At 39.2% G+C, this 10,236-nt stretch overlaps 1 pseudogene; it reads right to left on the bottom strand.

Annotated features, from left to right (window-relative positions):
* Positions 1-1,071: 1,071 nt before the first annotated feature.
* LOC114670397 (phosphatidylinositol 3,4,5-trisphosphate 3-phosphatase TPTE2-like) overlaps positions 1,072-10,236 on the bottom strand; it is a 314,879-nt pseudogene continuing 305,714 nt past the window's right edge.

The raw sequence follows: 10,236 nt of genomic DNA, 5'->3' as shown, positions 1-10,236 counted from the left end.
ATACAAAAAATTAGCCGGGTGTGCTGGCATGTGCCTATAGTCCCAGCTACTCGGGAGGCTGAGGTGGGAGAATCACCTGAGCCTAGGAGGTTGAGGCTGCAGTGAACCAAGATCAATCCACTGCACTCCAGCCTCGACAACCAGAGTGAGATGCTGTCTCAAAAAACAAAAAATACAAATAAAAAATTTGTTAAAAAAAAAAAGTAGCACCCAGCACCAAAGAGGAAATAATAATGGTTTCCTGTAGACATAAGGCTAAGCAGTGTTTATAATGAAAAGATGACCTCCCTTCAGAGCTCCTCCAAGCTTAGGTGAAGTTGGTTGTGAGCAGGAGCAGTGGATTTCAAAATAATACACCTAGATTACCCTAAGAACACAAAATTCTTTTGACTTCACTTACAATTTTATACAAAAGCAGAAGTTACCAAAGATTACTTATCCTTCGTATTTACCACAATCTTTTTACCCCAACCCCTGTGTCTATGTGTAATTAAAGGAAGCTTGTCAAGTAAGCTACCTATTGAATACTTGGAATGAGAGAGGGTGTGCTGGGAGTTGGGGGACTGCTTGTGTGAAACATTTCTCTCTCCTAGATTTAAAACTTAGTCTTTGTTGCCAATCTGTTAACAGACAGTTTGTAAATGAAGGGGAAGAAAAATATATAAATTAGCTTTCTAATCAATCTGAAATTACAAATGTGAACCACAGCAGGGAAAAAATACTTGACCAAAAATATGTAAGTAAGTGGGTGCTGGGGAATCACAATTTTTAAATATCTCAAATTTTTGATATGAAAGTTCTATTTCAAAGTTTTCAAAATGATGCCGAATGTTCCTGCATACTGTGTTCCAAATGTATGTACACACAAGATGGAAACTGTGAAGTATGTGCCTTCAAAAAAGAAAAAAAAAACTGACATTTTACCTATATATATTTAACAGATTTATCAAGAACATATGTAAACATATATAAATACAGATATCTCATCAAGGAAGATTTAGGACATATGAATATGTGGCAGGGGTTGGAATGAACATAATTCTTTCCCAGAAGGGGAAGGGGGAACTATACTTAATTGGATCCAGCTACAACGTAATTGTAAGTCACTTCTCACCAAAAAGTACCTCCACTGCAAATTGTGGTGGATATATTTTCCATGTTTTTTGTTTATGTGGATTATCCAATTCATTTCTTGGTAGATAAAGCCTAAGAATAGAAAAAAAAATTATTACATTTTCTACTGGGGCTAACCGAAAAGCCACGCAGTTGGGTACCCACGTTAGAGCTGGAAGAAACAAAAAAAGAACCTCATCATGAATAGAACTTCGGCCCCTTTTTTGTGTCTCAGTTGGCTCCTTCCACCTTTTTAGTGAGACTTAAAAATCCTTTAATCTTCAGCAACACGTGAGTAACACATGCTGACTCTCTTACCATTGCTTTATATGGAATTAATGACATCCAAGTTTAATAAAATATCTCCATTTCTAAATGGGACAGAAATCAGTCAGGATAGACATGAATGAAAACCCAGGAATAAAATACTATATCTCTTTTAATTTATGGGTGAGGTTTGCAATTTTTTGAATTTTTACAATCAGACCTTGGAAATGACCTTGAGGAGTAGGATATAACTCCCACAGACTGAGCATTCCAATAATGGAACACTAGGCATGAATTGGTTAACCCATTTATGCCTAGTGTTCTAAATGATAGAAGTTAGCATTTTTGGCTAAACAACAATCTCATAAGTAACAAAAACAGCTTTACCAAGTAGTATGTAAATTTAAATGTTACAGAAATCTTTAGAAATGTATATAAAAGTAAGAATAAAAGTGATCTAGCTTATCACTTCTCCAAAATGAACATAGTGTTTTAAAGGAAAAAAACTATCCTTTAGCAAGAACCCCTTTTGAGGAGCAGCATCAAATGAAGCTTCACCCAGGTCTCATTTTGAGGGACTTTGCTCATGTTAGAAGAAAAAGCTTATTGCTTGTATGCATCTAAAAAAAAAAACAACAAAAAAAAAACTTGTAAAAACTTTCCATCAAATCCAAAGTTCACGCTATCAAAATCCATTAAATGTTTTGCATTGCAAGTATGTAGGCCAGAGGTTTAATTTGCCGTTGCCTTGCTGGACTTAAGGAGTTATTAGATCCAGTTCACATTTGAAGAAAATATTAGGACTGGATGTAACAATAACTATCAATTCATGCCACATATAATCATAGCCACTTCTTCAACTCTGACCTACATCATTTACAACAATTTTGTCCTTTTGTATTGAAGAGTATGGTTGACACAAAAAAAAATCTCAATTTTTCACCATCACAAAACAAATGCTACTTATAGTGGAGAACTTCTAAACTGAGAAATGAGTTTCCAAATATGGTAGAAGGTTTTTTGGAACAATAATCTCCAAGCCCAGCTAATAACTTTTCAGAAAGTTTTCCCAATTCAGTTACTAGAAAGCCACATTTAAATGGCTATTTAAATAGACTATTACTTAATGATATTTTTTAGCTATATTCCTTAATACTGTGTCTTGTAACTTCTCCTAGATATAGGTGTGTCAGTCAGCTTTTCAGCTAGCTGAAGCCTCCCTAGGTCTTGCCTCACTTTAGCACAAAATTTGGTGGTGGTTCGTCATTGGTAAATCAGCACCTACTGACGGGGACCTGCCATACTGAAGGCGCTAAGCAGACTCATATTGAACTTCTTTGAGAGGAATTTACTACCACACTAAAAATCTGATTATAATACTTTTGAACTCATAACACAGTCCTATGGCATGGACCTTGAGGATACTGCAACAGAGGGTCTCAAGAACAAATGTATTCTTAAAATAACCAAAATAAGAGGAGTAAGGCAATGAAAAATGGTGGTTCAATAATTTTTTGCTTTCTATAAATTAAGTTTATGACAACCAGCAAAAGACTTGCCATTATACCTTATACATAGACGTTGAAGATTAGGCTGTTTCTATCGGTTTATATTATATTCATACCTGTTACTTTGAATAAAAGATGTGTTGAACCAGAAGAAAAATGGACAATTGTCATAGTATTTAGGAAGACTCTAAAAAGAAAAAAAAAAAAAATTCAAAGTAAAACTGATCCCAAGAACTAATCATTCCAAAGAAATTAAAGTTCCTTCCTTTATTCCTTTATATATTTATCAATTATAACCATTAAATATGTAACACTCTGCAATCTATAACAATACACTCAAGATACAAAGGAGGAGGCTTGAAGAAAATGCTATTGTATTCTTTTGCTGTTTCTATCAACATTTTCAAGGAAGAGTATTTTTCCCATGATAGGTATTTAATTTAGATGCTGATATTTGAATCTGGTTTAGATAGTGCCAAACACACTCTACTAAGGACCTATGCCTATATAGACCCAAGTATATTGTAGTGAATTCTTATCATTTTTTTGTTGCCTCAGCATCCCTTTTAAATATAAATTGGACTTTCTGATAACAGAAGTGGGGTTCAGTCACCCTCAGCAGTTTCCAGTTCACCTCCTCCCAGTTTCTCCATGTGACTGATCCCGATGTCTGTCTTATACAACCTTCTCCCGGTGACCACTTCATTATGGGACAGCTAGATATAACCTACTTGACTCACCCCACAGACCCCCATACTCTACAGGGACCATGTGGATATATCAGTGACCACCTCTCAATCACAGCAGAGACTCATGGCTGCTTGCATGAAACCAAATTAGACCTCCCCGCAGGAAACCTGCTCAGGTAGCACCTTACATCCCAATAAAGGCTTCCACTCTCAGGTCCTTCCCCCTCTCTCGCTACTGCTCCCACCCATCAGTCGAGCACAGGTCCCCCTTCCAGTTGGCCCTGCGAAGCATGTTGCCCTCTTCTCTCTGGAATTAATAAAAAACTGCTTTGGTTATTTCATGTGTTGTATTGTGCTGCCTTCTCTGTTTCACCCAACTGAGTCACCCAAACCTAACTCTCTTTCCAGTCAGTGCTCCCAGCTACTCGGGAGGCTGAGGTGGGAGGATTGCTGGAGCCCAGGAGGTTGAAGTTACAGTTAGCTATGATCACGCCACTGCACTTCAGCCTGGGTAACAGAGTGAAACCCTGTCTCAATTTCTTAATTTTTTTAAAAAGGTGCAAAACAAAATGTAATCATTGCTATGCAGGAAAACATACCTTTTTTTTTTTTTTTAGCATCTTGGCTTTTACTTTTTTTGTTTATTTTGTATGTTTTGTATTTGAGAATACATGTAAATTAAGAAAAATTTAGAAAATTTACAATTAAAAAACAAACAAAAATTATTTACATTACATATGTTCTTTTAAAAAAATTTGTTATAGATCTGATTTATTGTTTTCCTCCCCCTCCCTTATTGGTAATTGTAGCAAAGCAAATCTTAAATAAAATCATTAGACCAGACAAGAACAATGGCAGAGGCTATTTTGTGATTACTCACCGAAGAGAAAAACTGCACCTTCACATCATCATACAGAGGGGGACCGTCGAATACATCAGTTAATACTCTGTCTGTTTCAGTGTCATGCAATATCTGTGAATGAACACATGGAATTGAGAACTATAAACCTAGATAATGATAACAATGAGGTTCCTTTTCACTTATCATGACTTCCTATATTTATCAAGTATTTTGGTTTCACAGCCCAATCACTACATGTATAAATTATAATCTTTTCTAGTTGCAATACTATTGTTTGTGTGTGTGTGTGTGTGTGTGTGTGTGTGTGTGTGTGTGTATGTTTTCGTTTGCTCTTTATTTTTTGAGACAGAGTCTCACTGTCACCCAGGCTGAAGTGCAGTGGTGTGATCTCGGCTCACTGCAACCTCTGCCTCCCAGGTTCAAGTGATTCTTCTGCCTCAGCCTCCCGAGTAGCTGGGACTATAGGCACATGCCACCACACCCAGCTAATTTTTGAATTTTTAGTAGAGATGGGGTTTCACTATTTTGGCCACCCTGGTCTCAAACTCCTGGCTTCAAGTGATCTGCCCGCCTGGGCCTCCCAAAGTGCTGGATTACAGGCATGAGCCACTGCACCCGGCCTGTTGTTTATGTCTTTTAAAGGCCAACATGTCTGAGGGTTATCATGAACCACTTTTCTTTTTCTTTTTTTTTTTTTTGAGACAGTCTCACTCTGTCACCAGGCTGGAGTGCAGTGGCATGATCTCAGCTCACTGCAACTTCCACCTCCTGGGTTCAAGTGATTCTCCAGCCTCAGCCTCCCAAGTACCTGGGACTACAGGCATGTGCCACCAAGCCCAACTAATTTTTTTTTATTTTTAGCAGAGATGGGGTTTCACCATGTTGGCCAGGATAGTCTCGATCTCCTGACCTCGTGATCCACCCGCCCTGGCCTCCCAAAATGCCGGGATTACAGGCAGGATTACAGTGCCCTGCCATGAGGCACTTTTCAAAAGTGTTTCACTTTTCAAAAGTATTGAATTTTCTATTAGACTTTAATCAATTAAATATTATTATTTAATGTGTGTCATTTGATGTTCATGTGTTAGGGCCTTTTTTGAGAATACATTAAGAAGCTCAATTTTAAAGCTAGCATTGACATTCAAAAAGCAATGCTTAACTCATCATGGTTTTTTATTTTCTAAATTTAAAAAATAACAATGGGGGTCTGTAACACTTGGGGGTTGGGCCTGCATGCCCCTTCCAAGGGAAGGGGAGAGTGGGGTCCCCCTGCTCATCATATTTTATCAGAACTCATGTATTTGTCAATGGGATCTTTGAACTTGACCAGTGCAGGCTGCTGGATGGAGTGACCAAAGATAGGTCAAGTTTTGGAATGAATGACTTTGAAGCTATATTATTTCTTTGACTCACTCTCATATAAATAATAGCACCCACAATAAGAAAGGTCTATGCGAGGTCCTGTGAAAAACACAAAAGGAGGTACAGACTCGGTTGGCCCCTTCAGGGAGCTGTACACATAAGAAACAATAGTAGAATGGTACATAACTGAATATGATGATAAAGACTGGGTTTGCTGTTAGGCACTACCGGGGACTAGTTAACAGAAGGTGCAGAATGCGAAAATTTCATTAAGAAGGTAGAAACTGAATTGGGAATGAAGCAGTTTAGATCAAGGAAGAAGAGCTCTGAAAATCCAAAGGGAGGGAAAAAGACCAGCAATAACACAAGGTAGAAATTAGAAACATGGGCCGGGCGCGGCGGCTCCCGCCTGTGATCCCGGCACTTTGGGAGGCTGAGGCGGGCAGATCACCTGAGGTCGGGAGTCCGAGACCAGCCTGACCAACACGGAGAAACCCCGTCTCTACTAAAAATACAAAATTAGCCGGGCGTGGTAGCGCATGCCTGTAATCCCAGCTACTTGGGAGGCTGAGGCAGGAGAATCGCTTGAACCCAGGAGGCAGAGGTTGTGGTGAGCTGAGATTGTGCCAGTGCACTCCAGCCTGGGCAACAAAAGCAAAACTCCGTCTCAAAAGAAAAGAAAGAAAGAAAGAAAGAAAGAAAGAAAGAAAGAAAGAAAGAAAGAAAGAAAATCGGAAAAACAACAACAAACAATGTCGGGCAGTGTGGCTCATGTTTATAATCCCAGCAGGTTGCAAGGCTGAGGTGGACAGGTTGCTTGAGCCCAGGGGTCTGAAACCAGCCTGGGCAACATAGCAAGTCTCAGCCTCTACAAAAAATAAAAAAAAATAAAAAAATAAAAAAAATTGGGGGATTGCTTGAGCTCAGGAGGTTGAGGCTGCAGTGAGCCATGATCACGCCACTGCGCTACAGCCTGGGCGACAGAATGAGACCCTGGCTCCAGGCAAAAAAAAAAAAAAAAAGGAAAGGAAGAAAGGAAGGAAAGAAATAACCAACTAACTAACTAAATTAGAGCTGTGTTCCAAGAGCCAAAAGGGATGACCCAGTTTATTTGGAATGAAGTCTGCTGGTCAAGCTACTGATGGAAAAAAGCTCAGGTATTACGTTAGGGCTATTATATCTTAAGAGCTCAAGAGCCAAGGAAATAAGAGTGAAGGTGTTGAAAAATACGGTGGGGCATTTCCTATGGGACAGAGAGGCCTGGTAATTATCACACATAACACTTATTTAGTGATTTATAGTTTACAAAGAAACTTTCTATATATTATCTAATTTAATTCCCATCACACTTGAGATGTGATATTGATTTTACAGATAAGGACGTTGAGCCAGAGGTGTGAACTGGCTCTGACCACGGGCACACAGTGTGTCTTCTGCTCAACCTACAGTTTTTCACAATGAGAGCAATATTTCAGGACGCATATTTCACGACTCTATACATTGCATTACATAAGGAGAAAGAAAGGGTAAGGAGACCACTGCAGAAATCCAGGCATAAGCAAAGGAGATTCTGCACAATTAGTGGCAGTGAGAACAGAAAGGAAGGAGAACACTGAAAGCTCTCAAAGGCATCATCTACAGAGATTGATGACTGACTGGATTTAAGGGGCTGAGGCAAAGAGAATCAAAGCCCAAGGCCTGAGTGGAAGAAGGCTGGTGCCATTTACAGAAGCAGAGAGAAAGCTCATTGATAATTCAGACTGGCTGATGCATTTGAGTCGGAGTGGAAACTGTTCATGTTGTAGCTCCTGCATCTACAACTCAGTGGGTGCTCAAAAATATCTGTTCAGTCAATGAATAAATAATAGTTGAAGTAAGGGGAATGGGTCATTCTTTAACTAAGAATAAAGCATTTGCTAAGAACAGAAAGCCAAGGGTCAGGCCTGGGTGAATGCTCTCAGTCAGGAGAGGCCAAAAAAGCCGGGGTGGGGGGAGGGGGAAGGGGATGGCAGGGAACAGGGTCAGTAATAGGAGAATTTGAGACAAAGTCCTGGGTAGGAATTCTAAAAGTTTATGGTTATTAGACCATGAAGGATGCTTTCTTGCTATTTCAGAAAAGGTATATAGTTTTAGGCATTTCTTCATTGTAGCAAAACATTGACTACCAGGTCCCTTTTGCTTTGGATAAAGAGGTTCCTCCTCAGTTCATTCACTCTTGCATTGTTTCTCACAGGGTCATCCCACAGAACCTCTGACTTAGAATCACTTGGGACATTGCTAAGTCTATAGATTCCTGGGCCCCATTCCAGATTTCCCAAATCATACTTTGGGGGTACAACCTAGGAATATAAATCTTTACAAGCTCTTTGGTGGTTTTCATGCACACTAAAATTTTAGAATCAGTGCTATATAATAAAAGAAAATGACTGGGAAGAAGAGAATTGGCTAAAAATGACCGGGTATGTAAATTAAAATCCTTAATACATTCCTGGGAACACACTCAGCATTTGTAGAAGTGTGAAAGGCAAAGCAACACTGAACAGAAATAAATTCTGGAAAGCACCCTGAGAAAACTGTTTTGAGCAAACAGGTTAATTTATCTCTGGTTTGCATCCAAACCCAGTGACACCAAGTTGATGGTAACCAGAAAGCGTTAGGGAATCTCTTTATGGTGAGTGATAGTTTAGGGAGGTGAACATTGCTGGTTTGACATTCAGCCTTAAAACAAACATCAGATTTTTTTCAATTCACGTGTTTTCTCTTACCGAACAATTTCCTAATGAAGTACTGGAAAAAGACAACCTTTTTCTCCATTACTGTTTGGACTTTTAGATCACACACATCGCCTGTTCCAACACCTAAATGAAATTAAAAAGGTAGGTTGGTTAGCGTGAAGATCAATATGTCTCACTAATTAACATCATGGATTAAAAAGAGAAAAAATTATCCAAGCTAACAATGTATCAGTAGTTACTTATTTGGTCTTGCATGGATTTTGTCTTTGAAAGACAAGGTTTCAAGCCAAGTTCTGTCTCCTAAAGCAGATTTTATAAGACTAGAGAAGAGAAAAAAATACATAGAGTTCAGCTTCAAAGACTTAGAATCCCATCACTTTATCTTTCCAGAAAAAATATTTAGGGAAGGTAAGATGGGCATGGTGGCTCACGCCTATAATCCTAGCACTTTGGGAGGTCAAGGTGGATGGATTACTTGAGGTCAGGAGTTCTAAACCAGTCTGGCCAAGATGGTGAAACCCCATCTCTATTAAAAATACAAACATTAGCCAGGCGTGGTGACACATGCCTGTAATCCTAGCTACTCAGGAGGCAGAGACAGGAGAATTACTTGAACCTGGGAAGAAGAGGTTGCAGTGAGCTGAGATCACACCACTGCACTCCAGCCTGGGCGACAGAACAAGACTCTGTCTCCAAAAAAATAAAAGAAAAAGAAAAAGAAAATTCAGGGAAGGTGACTTGCAACCTTTCTTGCTAATGTGTTGCTTTCTTCAGACTTCTAATCAGAATGATTCTTAATAATAAATACTGTAGTTTAACTACTTTAGCCCTACTTTAAGGCCAGTTCCTGATGCAATCTCTATAAAAATATAGGATAGTTAGATCCAAAAATTCCCGTGGTGTTCAGTGTATATTTACAGACAAAGGCTTTTTTGTTCCTTTTTTTCAATTCAAATGACCCACTTCCCTTAGCGTTTCCTCAAAGACTTGGTTTCTCAGCCAATTAATTTTTGTATTGCTTGCCTCTCAACTCTACATTAATTTTAATTCAAATATGTACAAAACTGAAGGTAGAAAATTAAAACAAATATTTTAATAAATTAGTGTATTATCTTTGATAGATCATCTCATATGCTGTTTGTTTTCATTTAATTTTGTTTTCACTAACACCATGATATTCATTTGTCATTAGAAATCACAGTATCTTGCCTCAGTTCCCTCTTTCCCATTCCATTTGTAGAACTTCTTTCTATTGATGTCGACCAGAAATCAGTGAAATGTAGAACTAAACTCAAAAGGCTAAAAATCCTAGGCTGTCTGTGTGGACACCAGCATCCTGGCACCATGGCACCTATAGCACCCAGCACTGGCACCATCTCAGGTCCACAAGCTGGCTGCTAGCAGAGGTTTGCCTCAGGGGTTCCGAAGCATAGCCTCCCTGCTACCTCTCTGGCAGCGGGAGTGGTGAGGCCCCATCCCTTCCACGCAGACACATCCTGCTTTCCCACCTCCCCTGAGTGTAAGCTGTCAGTGAGAGGGTTACAGATGAGGAGAGAGGGGAAAGGGAGAGCCCAAGGTGATGAGAAAAAAAAATATGCCTGTAAAAGAAGGTGAGAAAATGATACGATCTGGAGACACCTTCACCAAGGCAAACTCTGAACTACAGGTGGTTTGAGAAATAAACAGTCTTGAGGGTACAT

The sequence above is a fragment of the Macaca mulatta genome, chromosome 10, assembly GCF_049350105.2.
Source record: "Macaca mulatta isolate MMU2019108-1 chromosome 10, T2T-MMU8v2.0, whole genome shotgun sequence".
NCBI classification, from domain to species: Eukaryota; Metazoa; Chordata; class Mammalia; order Primates; family Cercopithecidae; genus Macaca; species Macaca mulatta.
The sequence above is the reverse complement of the archived record's forward strand: the minus strand, read 5'-3'. Positions and strand labels throughout refer to the sequence as shown.